Source organism: Tachyglossus aculeatus, chromosome 25, assembly GCF_015852505.1.
Source record: "Tachyglossus aculeatus isolate mTacAcu1 chromosome 25, mTacAcu1.pri, whole genome shotgun sequence".
Classification (NCBI taxonomy): Eukaryota; Metazoa; Chordata; class Mammalia; order Monotremata; family Tachyglossidae; genus Tachyglossus; species Tachyglossus aculeatus.
In genome coordinates this window covers 10,579,468-10,593,667 of record NC_052090.1, presented here as the reverse complement: position 1 = coordinate 10,593,667, position 14,200 = coordinate 10,579,468, and positions in this window count along the sequence as shown.

The window sequence follows — 14,200 nt, the reverse complement described above, 5'->3', positions numbered from 1 at the left end:
TACTTTTAGTGTCTGTCTCCCCCACTAGATTGTAAACTCCTTGAGGGTACAAATTCTATTTTGCTCTCCCAAGCATATGTGTTCTCCACACGGATGTTCAGTAAAGATTACTGATTAGAAGAGACGCCTGAGAGGGTTGAGTTCTTCCAGAACTCTGCACGAAGGAAAACCCATGTCTTTAAGTTTGACTTTAAGTGTGACCAAGAGCATCAGCCTGGGAGTCAGAGAACCTGCCTGCTTTGTGATTTGCACAGTCGCAACTTTTCTGTCCCTCAGTTTCCTCATCTGTAAAATGGGGATTAAATACCTGTTCTCCCTCCCACTTAGACTGTAAGCCCCATGTGGGACAGGGACTGTGTCTGGCCTGAGGATCTTGTGTCTGTCTCAATGCTTAATATGATGTTTGCCACATAATAGGTGCTTAACAAATGCACTTATTAATATTTAAACCTTGATGAACATTGTGGGCATGTGTACTCCTGTCTTTCTGTCACAGAGCAGCAGCACGGTTAGAGCACGGGCCTGAGAGTCAGAAGGTTATGGGTTCTAATTCTGCCTCCACGACTTGTCTGCTGTGTGGCCTTGACTTCATTTAACTTCTCTGGGCCTCAGTTACCTCATCTGTAAAATAGGGATTAGGACTGTGAGCCCTATGCAGGACAGGGACTGCATACGCTTGTATCCACCCCAGTGTTCAGTAGAGTGCCTGTCACATAGTAAGTGCTTAACAAATATTACTGTTATTATTATTATTATTATTACTACTAAATGCTTGGGAGAGAACAATACAAAAGAGTTGGTAAACATGTTCCCTGATCAGCCACGTGGTTCTTTTTTTTTTCCAAGCACTTAGTACAGTGCTCTGCACAAAGTAAGCGCTCAATAAATACAATTGAATGAATGACCACAAAGAGCTTACAGTCAAGAGGATCATTCATCCACAGGAGATTCTGAATTGTACAGGGCCCAACGTTTCAATGGTATTTTACCTATCACTCTCTATATTAATGACGGCATTCTTGCTAGCTATATTTTTGTTGCTTCCATTGTATTTTAAGATGATGCCTTTGATGGTGAGATAGTAGTAGTAATTGTATTTATTAACTGCTTACGGTGTGCTGGGAAAGTATACAAAAGTGGGAGTGAGACATGATATCTAGTTCTCAGGAGACTCACAGTCTAAGAAAGATAGTAACGGGTCAAAATTCAGTCTACTGAGCCAAGCCCCACCAAAGACTCTAAATCCTTCAACTATTCCCAGGGCAGAAGAGGTCACCAAGGGGCAGGACAACCAGGAACTCAGGTAAAATGGGGTAGGACTGAGATGATAATAATAATTGTGGTATTTGTTACATTCTCACTGTGCGCCAAGCATTGTACTAAGCGCTGGGGAGGATACAAGATAATCATGTTGGACGCAGTCCCTGTCCCACGTGAGGTTCACAGTCTAAGGGGTTGGTTATATGAGGGGGAAAGGGATGGTGCCGGCATAGGGAGACCCGCGGAAACACTCAAAAGCATCTTCCCCAAGCACGCCTAAAGTCATATGCGTTATACCACCATTTTGCAAAAGTCTGCCCAATTCCTCCCGAATCTTCTTAAACCTAGAACATTTCTCTTGCTTATCTGATGAAGCACAGGCCTGGGAGTAAGAAAGACCTGGGTTCAAACCTGACTCCGCCACATGTCTGCTGTGCAACCTTGGGCAAGTCACTTAACTTCTCTGTGCCTCAGTTACTTCATCTGTAAAATGGAATTTAAGAGTGTGAGCCCTATGTGAGACAGGGACTGTGTCCAACCTGATTAATTGTATCTACTCCAGCACTTAGAACAGTTAACAAGTACCATAATTATTATTCTCTGGGGTACTGTAGCCTCTCCCTCCCTTCTCTTCACCACCTCCCACACACACTTCCAGGTCCCTATGAACACAACTGCAACTTCCAGGCTGTGGAATTTGGTGATATGAGGCCAGTGGAGAATGTCTTGGCACTAAAAAACATGAACAGCAGACAGAGAGGTGACTAGTGCCGAATTCTTACCTGGCAAGGGACAGACTAGGTGGAAGCCAGGAATCAAATCGGACAGCTGGTCACCCTTTGCTGGTGTCCATCGGGATAGGATATGAAAGTAAAGTAGCACCGTCAGCGGGCCATGGGAGATAAGGTTTACGGGTAAAAAAGTGAAAGAGGGTCCTTAAAGCGAACCCAAGTGGGTGAACATAACTGGCAGCCTGCTGTTGTCTGATTTTAGCCATTTCAAATTCAAAACAAGTACAATCTAATGGAGGGTGATGAGGAAAAAACTGTGGAGAGGGCAGATAATGGGAGGGTCAAATAGTATTAATGAATTTCAGAATGTTTGTCCCATCATGACGGATTCAGCTAATCTGCAGGAACCTAACTCTCTCGACCTCATAAAATATTTTCTGTCAGTGTCAGTGTTCCAAACCAATTACGGATTTCAGAAGGGGCTTTCAAGCAAATCCATGCTCCCTAATATGTAAGCCAGCACAGCTGTAACTAAGATCACAGTTGGATTGGGGCAAATCTCTATGATCTTGATATATGAAAATCCAAATAGATGGTTTGTTCAGAGAAATGAAAAATAAAAACCTATCTCCAAATTACTTATTCGGGATTAATCCACCGCAGCCCTGCTCAACAAAAGCATCCTGGGGAGCTTAATGAAACCTCCACAAAGAGCAGAATGGAATTGCTAAAAAGGGGTGATGTTGTAAACTAACATAACTAGCATTCAACGAAGTGCCTCACTTTTGGGATATTGGTCAGACACTGTCATAACATGAATTCTGATTACCTAACCATTTGCCTAATCATAATAATAATTGTGGTATTTGTTAAGCATTTACTGTGTCAGCCGGTCAATCTTATTTATTGAACACTTCCTGTGTGCCGAGAATTGTACTAAGCACTTGAGAGAGTACAATATAACAACAAACAGACACATTCCCTGCTCATTTCTAGACTGTGAGCCCGCTGTTGGGTAGGGACTGTCTCTATGTGTTGCCGACTTGTACTCTCTCAAGTGCTTAGTACAGTGCTCTGCACACAGTAAGTGCTCAATAAATACGATTGATTGATTGATTGATAATGACCTTAGAGTTTAGAGGGAGAGACAGACATGAATAGAAATAAGTTACAGATATGTGAATAAGTGCCATGGGGCTGGGAGGGAGGATGAATAAAGGGAGAAAGTCAGGATGACGCAGAAGGGAATGGGAGAAGGGCACTTTCTAAGTGATCATCAAGTCCCACAAGGGTCTCACATTGTAAGTAGGAGGGAGGACAGCTATTGAATCCACATTTTACAAATGGGGGGGACTGAGGCAAAAAGGAAGTTAAGTGGCTTGCCCAAGGTCACACAGCAGGCAAGTGGGAGAGTAGGGATTAGAACTCAGGTCCTCAGGTCCTCCAAGCCCACACTCTTTCCACTAGGCAACGCTGCCTCTATGTTTCCCCTTGCAGGGTCTTCTCCATAGCCCTGCCTCAGAGCTCTGCTCTCACCTGAAACCAAGGCTCATAGGCCTGGCCCCAGAGCTGGTCTCTTTGCTCAGAATCTTTACCTCTTATTTCCTAGTAGGAACAGTTGAAGGAGAAGCAGAAGAGAGGGTGGGGTTGAAGAAGGGGAGGCCCCTCTTCTACCAATCTCCACACTCAGCATTCAGGCTGGAAATTTCAGGAAAGGATTTCTGAGTAGCTCAAACTCCAAGTGGCTCCTTGCTTGCCCAAGGTCCATCCAGGCCTGGTCCAGAGCAGGCCTCAGGAGGCCGGTCCACTGTGATCATTCAGTCACCTAGCCAGTCACCCCAACTCGGCTGCCCGGCGTTCTCTCTCAGCTTGGCTCAATGGAAAGATCACGGGCTTTGGAGTCAGAGGTCATGGGTTCAAATCCCGGCTCCGCCAATTGTCAGCTGTGTGACTTTGGGCAAGTCACTTAACTTCTCTGTGCCTCAGTTCCCTCATCTGTAAAATGGAGATTAAGACTGTGAGCCCCAGGTGGGACAACCTGATCACCTTGTATTCCCCCCCAGCGCTTAGAACAGTGCTTTGCACATAGTAAGCGCTTAACAAATACCATCATTATTATTATCTGTGCCACAGCCCGAGAAACCCCGCCTCCAGTTAAGGCAGAGTTGTGCCATTAGAACAACCAGGTGAGAATCCCACTTCTAGAATGTACTGTCATTTCCTTGTTTGGGTGAGTCCGGATTTCCCGGAAACCAGTCGAACACTATCTGCGGCAACCAGATTTAACCTAACTGACTCAATGGTGCAGCGGGTAAGTAGATGCCCCGTACTGTTTGGGACCCTGTTCTCCAAATGGAAAGTCTCATTTGCTTAATAATGATAATAATAATAATAATAATGATAAAAATGCTTATGTGCATATCTGTAATTTATTTTGTTATATTAACATCTATTTCCCCTTCTAGAGTACAAACTCACTGTGGGCAGAAAATGTGTCTACCAACTCTGTTATAATGTACTCTCCCTAGTTCTTGATACAGTGCCCTGCACACAATAAGCATTCCATAAATGTGATTGATTGATGGATTGATTGGTTTCTAGATTTCTGATAATGGTGTGGTCTTCACTCTCATAAGGAATCCAGTCCGGAATCCCCTGCAAACCTCTGTTTTGCTACAGAAAGAGACTCTCTATGTCCTGCATCTTGTCTTCTTTGTTCTCCTTTGGGCCCGGACGGCCACTCCTGGACTTCCCTCAGGTATTTTTAATTTCTCATTTGCCCGAGGATTGCTCACTGGAACCAAAATGACAGCCAATTCCGAGTTCCCACGAGGCCCCAAATTCTCCCCCAACCTGCTGTCTTTCTGTAAGGAGCCGAGAATATCGGTCCTGGTATTCTAGCTGCAATGAAGTGTGCTAATGCACATTTTAATTAGTGAAAATCATGAGCTTTAGCAGTGCGATGGAAACACTTGCTTTAATAAGAGAAATAGGGAGTGGAAAAGGGTGAGGAGATGAATGCTTAATCAGAGAAGGCTTCCTGGAGGGGATGTGATTTCAGAAGGGCCTTGAAGATGGAGGGAGGTGAAGTCTTGCCAGATGAGAAGAGGCGGGGAATTCCAGGCAGGTCCTCATTAACGTTCCCATCCCCACGGCTCCTACTCATGCCCTCTGATTCTAGACCATCTTTCTCCATCTTCCTTCTTGTGCTCTGGCCTAATCCTGGCTCCACCGCATGTCTGCTGAGTGAACTTGGGCAAGTCACTTAACTTCTCTGTGCTTCAGTTACCACCTCTGTAAAATGGGGATTTAGAGTGCGTGCCTACTTGGGACAGGGACTGTGTCCAACCTGATTAACTTGTATCTACCCCAGTACTTAGAACAGTGCTTGGCACATAGTAAGTGCTTAACAAGTACCATTATTACTATTATTATTATTATTTACTATTATTATCCTTAGGCCCCTCGGCTCTTTTCTCTCCTGCTATTGCCCAGATAGAGCCTGGCTCCCCTTGGCCTGACTGTCCTCTTGGCTTCTTGATCTGCTCTCCCTTTTTATTCAGCTTTCCACCTCCTTGCTGTACATTCTGGGCCTGCCCACCCCCAGGCACATAGCATTCTGGGGGTGGGGCTGGGCACTGTACTAAAACCTACTCTATGATGATTACAATACTTGGACTTCTAGAACCATTAGCACCTTCACAAGGAACCCTCCTTGTCCTTGTAAGATGAAAGGGTGTCCTCCCTCTTATAATAATAATAATAATAATAATAATGGCATTTATTAAGCGCTTACTACTAATAATAATAATAATAATAATGTTGGTATTTGTTAAGCGCTTACTATGTGCAAAGCACTGTTCTAAGCGCTGGGAGGAACACAAGGAGATGAGGTTGTCCCATGTGGGGCTCACAGTCTTAATCCCCATTTTACAGATGAGGGAACTGAGGCACAGAGAAGTTAAGTGACTTACCCAAGGTCACACAGCAGACATGTGGGGGAGGCAGGATTTGAACCCATGACCTCTGACTCCCAAGCCTGCACTCTTTCCACTGAGCCATGCTGCTTCTCTAGCCACACTGCTTCTCACTGCTTCACACTGCTACTATGTGCAAAGCACTGTTCTAAGCACTGGGGAGGTTACAAGGTGATCAGGTTGTCCCACAGGGGGCTCATAGTCTTCATCCCCATTTTACAGATGAGGTAACTGAGGCCCAGAGAAGTTAAGTGACTTGCCCAAAGTCACACAGCTGACAAGTGGCAGAGCCAGGATTTGAACCCACGACCTCTGACTCCAAAGCCTGGGCTCTTTTCCACTGAGCCCCACTGCTTCTCTTATCCCATTTCCACAGTGACACCGGAGGCAAAGTTGCTTTATCTTTCTTTTTACACGACATCATAGTCTGTGTTTGCATTGTAACGTGCAGTGGGGGTCAGGGGGAATGCTCGTTTTCTAAACCCGAATGGCCAGTCCCCATCTTTGAGTTTTCTTCAAAGATTCTGAATTAGCCATTTCCGTTGTGTTTTGTGTTACAGTCCAGGATTATCTGGTTCACTCCAGGTGCCAGAAACCTGTGATATTACTCTGAAATGTCAATCAATCAATTGTATTTATTGAATGCTTACTGTGTGCAGAGCACTGAACTAAGCACTTGGGAGAGTACAATATGTCCTATTAGAAAGAGTAGTCTCCTGCCTCAGTCTCCAACTGCTCCCATTGACTCAGTGGGCCAACTTCTATAGGCACGTTTTCTGACTGCCTTCAGAGTCCCTATCCATTCATCTTCTGTTTTGCTATGGTATTTGTTAAGCACTTACTATGTGCCAGGCACTATACTAAGTACTGTAGTAGCTACAAGCTAATAGGATTGGACACCATCCATGTCCCACTCGGGGCTGACAGTCTGAATCTCCATTTTACAGATGAGGTACCTGAGGCACAGAGAAGTGAAATGATTTGACCAAGGTCACGCAGCTATCACCTGTCATTGCAGGTACAGCACGCATCTCCATGCTTGTTTGGAAAAAAGCCATTTGGAATGGAAATTGAAAGGGCTGTCATGGGCTTCTCACCCTAGTTGTCCACCCCTCCAGCCTCTCACCACAGGATTGGGTGCTCCTTCGTGGTGGAACATCTGAGTGCTGCAAAATCAAGGCAGTAAGGAAAGGGATTTTTCAAACACGGAGGGAGCATGGGTGTCTTAGAAAGGAGGCACAAGCGATCCAGCGCCAAGAGGGTAAACGCTCTCCATCCCTACAAGGAGGCCTCTTGGCCTGTCCCAGGGGGACACTAAGTTATGCAGTAAACCGGCAAATTAGAAGAATGTAAATTCCTTAGTAGTCATGGCATGCAAGGGGAAAATGCTTCCTAGTGCTTGTATTTGTTTTTGTATAAATAACATACATTCTCCTTAAAATTGGACTGATTCAAGGCAGAGGGAGATGTCAGAGTCCAGGACAGATCGTCCACCGGATGGAGAACTGGCAGGGCTACATTTACCAGGAGGTTTCTGCCCAACTCACCTGAATCCACCAATCAATCAACTCATCAATCAGTTGTGTTTATTGAGAGCTTACTGTTTGCAGAGCATTGTACTGAGCTTTTGGGGGAGTACAAAACAATGAAGCATCATGGTCTAGTGGATAAAGCATGGGCTTGGGCGTCAGAAGGACCTTGGTTCTAATCCCAGCTCCACCACTTGTCTGCTATGTGACTTTGCTTGGGCAAGTCATTTCATTGCTCTGGGCCTCAGTTACCTCATCTACAAAATGGGGATTGAGACTGTGAGCTCCATGTGGGACAGGGACTGTGTCCAACCTGATTAGCTTATATCTACCTCAGCGCTTAGTACTGTGCTTGGCACATAGGTAGCGCTTAACAAATACCATTTTTTAAAAAGTTATATATCAAGTGACATTATCCAGTACCTAATAATAAGAGTTCATTCCTTTCTCAGGACTCATTCTGAGATTCCCAGAGAGTATTTTCCCAAACCAGGCCTAATTCATAGATATACAGCCGGTTCTCCTATAATGCATACTGGTACTACTATATGCTTTGGATAAAACAAATTATCGTGAGGAGTGAGAGAATGATGCCCAGAAGTAGGCAACTCTCTGATGTTGGAAGAAACGGTCATGTGCGTTTGTGTGGCAATGATCAAAACGTATAATCAATCAATCAATCAATCGTATTTATTGAGCGCTTACTATGTGCAGAGCACTGTACTAAGCGCTTGGGAAGTACAAATTGGCATCACATAGAGACAGTCCCTACCCAACAGTGGGCTCACAGTCTAAAAGGGGGAGACAGAGAACAGAACCAAACATACCAACAAAATAAAATAAGTAGGATAGAAATGTACAAGTAAAATAAATAAATAGAGTAATAAATATGTACAACCATATATACATATATACAGGTGTATAACACAAGGTTTCCTTAATCATCATCATCATCATCATCATCAATCATATTTATTGAGCGCTTACTGTGTGCAGAGCACTGTACTAAGCGCTTGGGAAGTACAAATTGGCAACATATAGAGACAGTCCCTACCCAACAGTGGGCTCACAGTCTAAAATGGGGAGGTCTGTCAGGAACGTAGCCCTTCATTATTAGAGGAGTGAGGGAGTGTGGCCTAGAGGAAATAACAAAGGATTGAGAGGAGGATTATGGAAGTGACCTGGCAATAGAACACCTAACTTCAGTTCTGCTCCCAAATCCCTCCCCTGAGACGCTGACCTGTGATGATTCTAACTTGAAAGACGGTGGAAGGATGAAGTGAAATTCCCTCTGTAAGTTCACCTTCCAACTGTTCCTGTCTCTCAGGAGAAGCAGCCAGTAAGGGAAATTGGAAAAGAATGAAAACAACTCCTCAGTTCTGCAGCAGAACTAACCTAAAGATTCCAGGATGGATGGACACTTTCCCAACCCTTTAATCTGTCACCTGTCCTCCGTTCAAAAATGGCTCCTACTATTTGTGGGGGCCAAAGTCCAGCCTCTACATTATGGGCAGGGAACTTGTTTGCTTATTCCGTTGTACTGCACTCTCCTAAGTGCTTAGTACAGGTCTTTGCACACAGTAAGTGCTCAATAAATACCATTGATCGGTTTATTGATTCCACTCTCACTCAATCAGTGGATCTTAGACTTTCCATCCCTTGATCCTCCTTGTCTTCACCCCTTCAACTACACAGAAGGAGACATTATCACCTCTTGATTGAGAAGAGGATTCAGGGTGGACTGGGTGGATGAGTTGGGGTCCAGACAAAATAGCTGCTGTTGGACCACTGGTCCTGGTTTCAGAAAGCCCTGATGAAATGGCAAGATGGACAAAATCCTTGCGGCGGTGGCACCAGTCAGTCAGTCAGTCAATCAATCATACCTATTGAGCACTTGCTGTGTGCACAGCACTGTACTTAGCTCTTGGGAAAGTACAATATAACAGTAAACAGACACATTCCTTGCCTACAGGGAGCTTACAGTATAGAGGGGGAGACCAACATTAATATAAGTAAATAAATTACAGATATATACATAAGTGCTTACTACACCGGGTCACTTGAGAGACTCCAGCATCAACGTATCAACATAGAGAAGCAGCGTGGCTCAGTGGAAAGAGCACGGGCTTTGGAGTCAGAGGTCGTGGGTTCAAATCCCGGCTCTGCCACTTGTCCGCTGTGTGACATTGGGTAAGTCACTTCACTTCTCTGGACCTCAGTTCCCTCATCTGTAAAATGGGGATGAAGACTGTGAGCCCCTCGTGGGACAACCTGATTACCTTGTATCTACCCCAGTGCTTAGAACAGTGCTTTGCACATAGTAAGCGCTTAACAAATACCAATATTATTATTATTATTATTATTATTATTATTATTATTATTATTATTATTTCCTGAGCAGGAGAAAGCAGGGATCTTGGAGTCTTTCCTCCCCCTCAGCAGGCCCCAGCCCCACCCTCCCGAGCTCTGGCCCACTCTCCCCAACTCAGGTTCGAATCCATCCACCACTGGCTACAATTCTTTGATGAGATACACGCTTCTCACTTCCTCGTGTTGCTTCCTATTCCCAGAGGAAATAAGCACAATATTTGCCCCTTTCAGAATAAATTGATTGGCTTGATTAAATCAATCAATCAGTCGTATTTATTGAGAGTGTATTGCATGCACAGCACTGTACTAAGTGCTTGGGAGAGTACAAAATAACAGAGTTGGTAGACACAATCCCTGCCCATAACAAGTTTATGAGTCATTATTCAGTCATTTTTATTGAGCTCTTATTGTGTGCAGAGCACTGTACTAAGTGCTTGGAATAATACAATATAACAATAAATAGACACATTCCCTGCCCACAGTGAGCTTACAGTCTAGAGGGGGAGCTTAACTCCTTCCTTAGCTGTCTAGAACCCATCCTTGCGTGCTTGTTATTCACGAGAACCTGGAGCACTTTCCTGAAAAACCCTTAAAATTGTCAATGCTTATCGGGGGAAGGGTTGTGACGTTCTATTTCATTGAAGTTTTATCTTCATTTTTTAAGTTGGATTGCCTGGAATAAAGGGGAAAGCATTTTAAGTGCGTGGCCACTTTACCAGAAGCCTCTGCATCAGAAATCCATTACTGTTGCTTATAAATGAGAGATGCAAGGGGATTAAATGGCTCCAGGTTTTGAAAAAAAAAAAAACTTTTTCCAACAGTCTGGTTCTCGGATGTGACAATCTCCCCCTCCTCCCCGCCCCAACAACTGGAAGGAAAAAAAATTAATAAAATTAATTCACTTTGCTACATTAACAACCACGTCTGCACTCTTCTTATCTTTCAAGAGAGCTCTGCTTGGCTGCGTTTATGTTCTCATTTAGCATCTCAAAATGGGCACTTCCTTTCCGAGAAGGGTTACTGCATGACTCAGCCACTTAGTTAATCTGACTAATTAGCATACTGGTGCCCATTAACAGCATTATAACAACAACTGTGCCTCTAAGCACTTCACAGATTTCAAAACAGACCTCTCCGATGGGCAAGGACGGTTGTTGCTCTTTGTCTTGGGCGAACTTTTAGCTCATTTATCACGCCAGAACTGGCGCGGCTGATAACTCGGGGATGGGTGATACGGTTCTAATGTCCTGTTAAATCGGTGGACCCGTCATTTTTCCACCACCTTCTCAGAACACAGTCCCTAACCAGGACTCTTCATTAGAAGGAAAACCTTAGCTGCATCCAAACAACAGTGATGCATCTCAGTGGACTCAGGTGAGAGGACTGGGGACACGGAGAGCGCCAAGGCCTGAGCTTTTTTTCGCGCTCAGGTCTGGGGACTTAGAACCAATCAATGGTATTTATTGATCCCTTATGGTGTGCAGGACACTGTACTAAGTGCTTGGAAGAGTGCAATACAGCGGAGTTTGTAGACACATGCCCTGCTCACCAGGAGCTTACAGTCTAGAGGGTCTAGGTTACGATCTAGAGTTCTCTCCATCCAAACTACTACCATGTTAATCCCACCTTGACTACTGCATCTGCTTCCTTGCTGACCACCCTGCCTCCTCACGTGGGACAACCTGATTACCTTGTATCAACTCCAGCGCTTAGAAGAGTGCTTTGCACCTAGTAAGCGCTTAACAAATACCAACATTATTATTATTATTATTCTTATTACATGATAAGCGCTGAGAGAGAGAAAAGAGAGAGAAGAAAGTGGGAGCACAGCCGTATATAAGAAGTCTCTGAATCATCAGTTTTCCTTCCGTTTCTTCTAAGATGGAATGGAACCAACCACTCCCTACTTGCAGAGGATTTCGATTTCATTCAGTGGCAGCCCCCGTTTCCACCTTGGAAGGTTTTTGTTTCTTAATTGTCATTCTGTGTTTAGTTATTGAAATTCTTGAAGGAGTAATTGATGTTTTGCACACTAAAATTTACCCAATTCCCCAGTGAGCATGAAGGGCATTCAGTTGTACAGGCCTACTTTTGTCAAAAAAAAGAAAAAAGAAAGAAATCACAGTTCTGTATGTGAAAATTAATTTTATTCTTCACTCTGTGGTATTGACGAAATGTGTTCCTTTTCTCGGGGGGCACCTCAGAATACAGATAGACTTGCATCTCCTTTAGGCTCGTTGGAAAATAAAACTGCACAAATCCATGCATACTGCCCACCCTCCATGTAAGGATAAAGTTCCTCATTCATTTCTATGGTGAATTCCTCTTTATTAAGCTATTTGTTAAGTACTACTATGTGCCAGGCACTGTACTAAGCACTAGCTAATCAGGTTAGACACAGCCCATTTCCCACATGGGCCTCACAGTCGTAATCCCCATTATACAGATGAAGTAACTGAGGCACAGAGAAGTTAAGTGACTTGCCCAAGGTCACACAGCAGACAAGGACAGCTACAAGTATAATTATTATTATTGTTGTTGTTTTTATTATACTTCTTAAGCACTTGCTATGGGGCAAGCACTGTTCTAAGCACTGGAGTAGATGCAAGTTAATCAGGTCAGACACAGCGTCTGTTCCACCCACATGGGGATCACAGTCAAAGTAGGAGAAAGGACAGGCATTGAATCCACATTTTATAGATGAGGAAACTGAGACCCAGATGATCATATAGGAGGCCAAGGGAAGAGCTGGGATTATAACCGAAGTCCTCTGACGCCCAGGCTCTTTCCACTAGGCCACACTGCTTGACACCTATTCAGCTGTCTTGCTACTTTCAACTTGTTTCCATCCAATCAGCTCAAAATCATCTTCTTCACCTGCAGACACCATCATTTCCCTCATCACATGCCCTGGCTCCATCTCCCTCAAGCACTCTAAGCCAAGTCTCTCCATTTACCATTCCTCTCTTTAATCCAGAAAGGCTAAGGAGACTGGGTTTCATTTGAGCCACAGAAATGAACCTGGTACCTCGTGAGAGGGTCAGCTGAGCCCCTTGAAGCATCTCCCTCCAGAATGAAGACTCAAGGCTTCCAGAGCCACGCTGCGTCTGTCTTGCTGAGTCTGCAAATTGACAGTCTGATAAACAATACCACCGAGAGAGGTGTGTACTTCTCCTATTTATCTCAATGGGCTGTTAACTTGGAAACCTAATTATGATCACTTAAATGCCAACACTGTTAATCATTTCATTGCTGATCACTGTACCAGAAACATCCAGCTAATATCCTTCTCTCTGGCCGAACCCTCCACCCCAAAGAAGTATATGTATATACTTGGTATATGTTCTCCTTTTTTTTTTTTTTAGTGGCATTTCTTAGGCACTTACTACATTGCCAGGCACTGTACTCAGCACTGGGGTAGAAACAAGCTAGTAATATTGGATGCAGTCTATGTCCCACAGGAGGTTCACAGTCTTAATCCCCATTTGACAGATGAGGAAACTGAAACACAGAGAAGTGAAGTGACTTGCCAAAGGTCACACAACAGATAAGTGGCGGAACTGAGATTGGAACTCAGGTCCTTCTGATTTCTAGGCCCATGCTCTATCCACTAAGCAATGCTGCTTCTCTTAGTGGGGTTCGGAATCCGCTCAAGCACTCTGGATCACTACTCACTCTGTGACCAGCACAGGTGGCACAAGTGGGTGCCACCCCAAGCCTCCTTTGGCCGTCGCTTCTCCTGCTGAGTTGGGTGTTGCAGTGATGAACTTACTGGGTGATTCAGATCCCATATTAAGTAATAAAATGCACCAGGCAGTGAAATAGAGGCCTGGGGATTAGAAAAGTGAAGCCTTCAAGAAATTATACTAATATGATAGGAATGGTGGCTTTAGCCTAGCCAGAAGCTTACTGTCAGGATGTGTCCTCCGTAATATTCCTTTCTGGCGGCTATCTTTACAATATATAGAATCGTCACATTTCAAAAGCTGGGCGTTATGACCTTCTTCCAATGTGTCGGCAACATGTCCCTGCTCCTTCTAAATTCTAAGCTCATTATGGGCATCATCATCATCATCATCAGTCGTATTTATTGAGCGCTTACTATGTGCAGAGCACTGTACTAAGCGCTTGGGAAGTACAAATTGGCAACGTATAGAGACAGTCCCTACCCAACAGTGGGCTCACAGTCTAAAAGGGGGAGACAAAACCATCTAAAAGGGGGAGACAAAATGGGCAGGGAACATGTCTGCTAATTCTGTTGTGTTATACTCTCCCAAGTACTTAGTACAGTGCTCTGCACATAGTAAGAGCTCAATAAATATGATTGAATGAA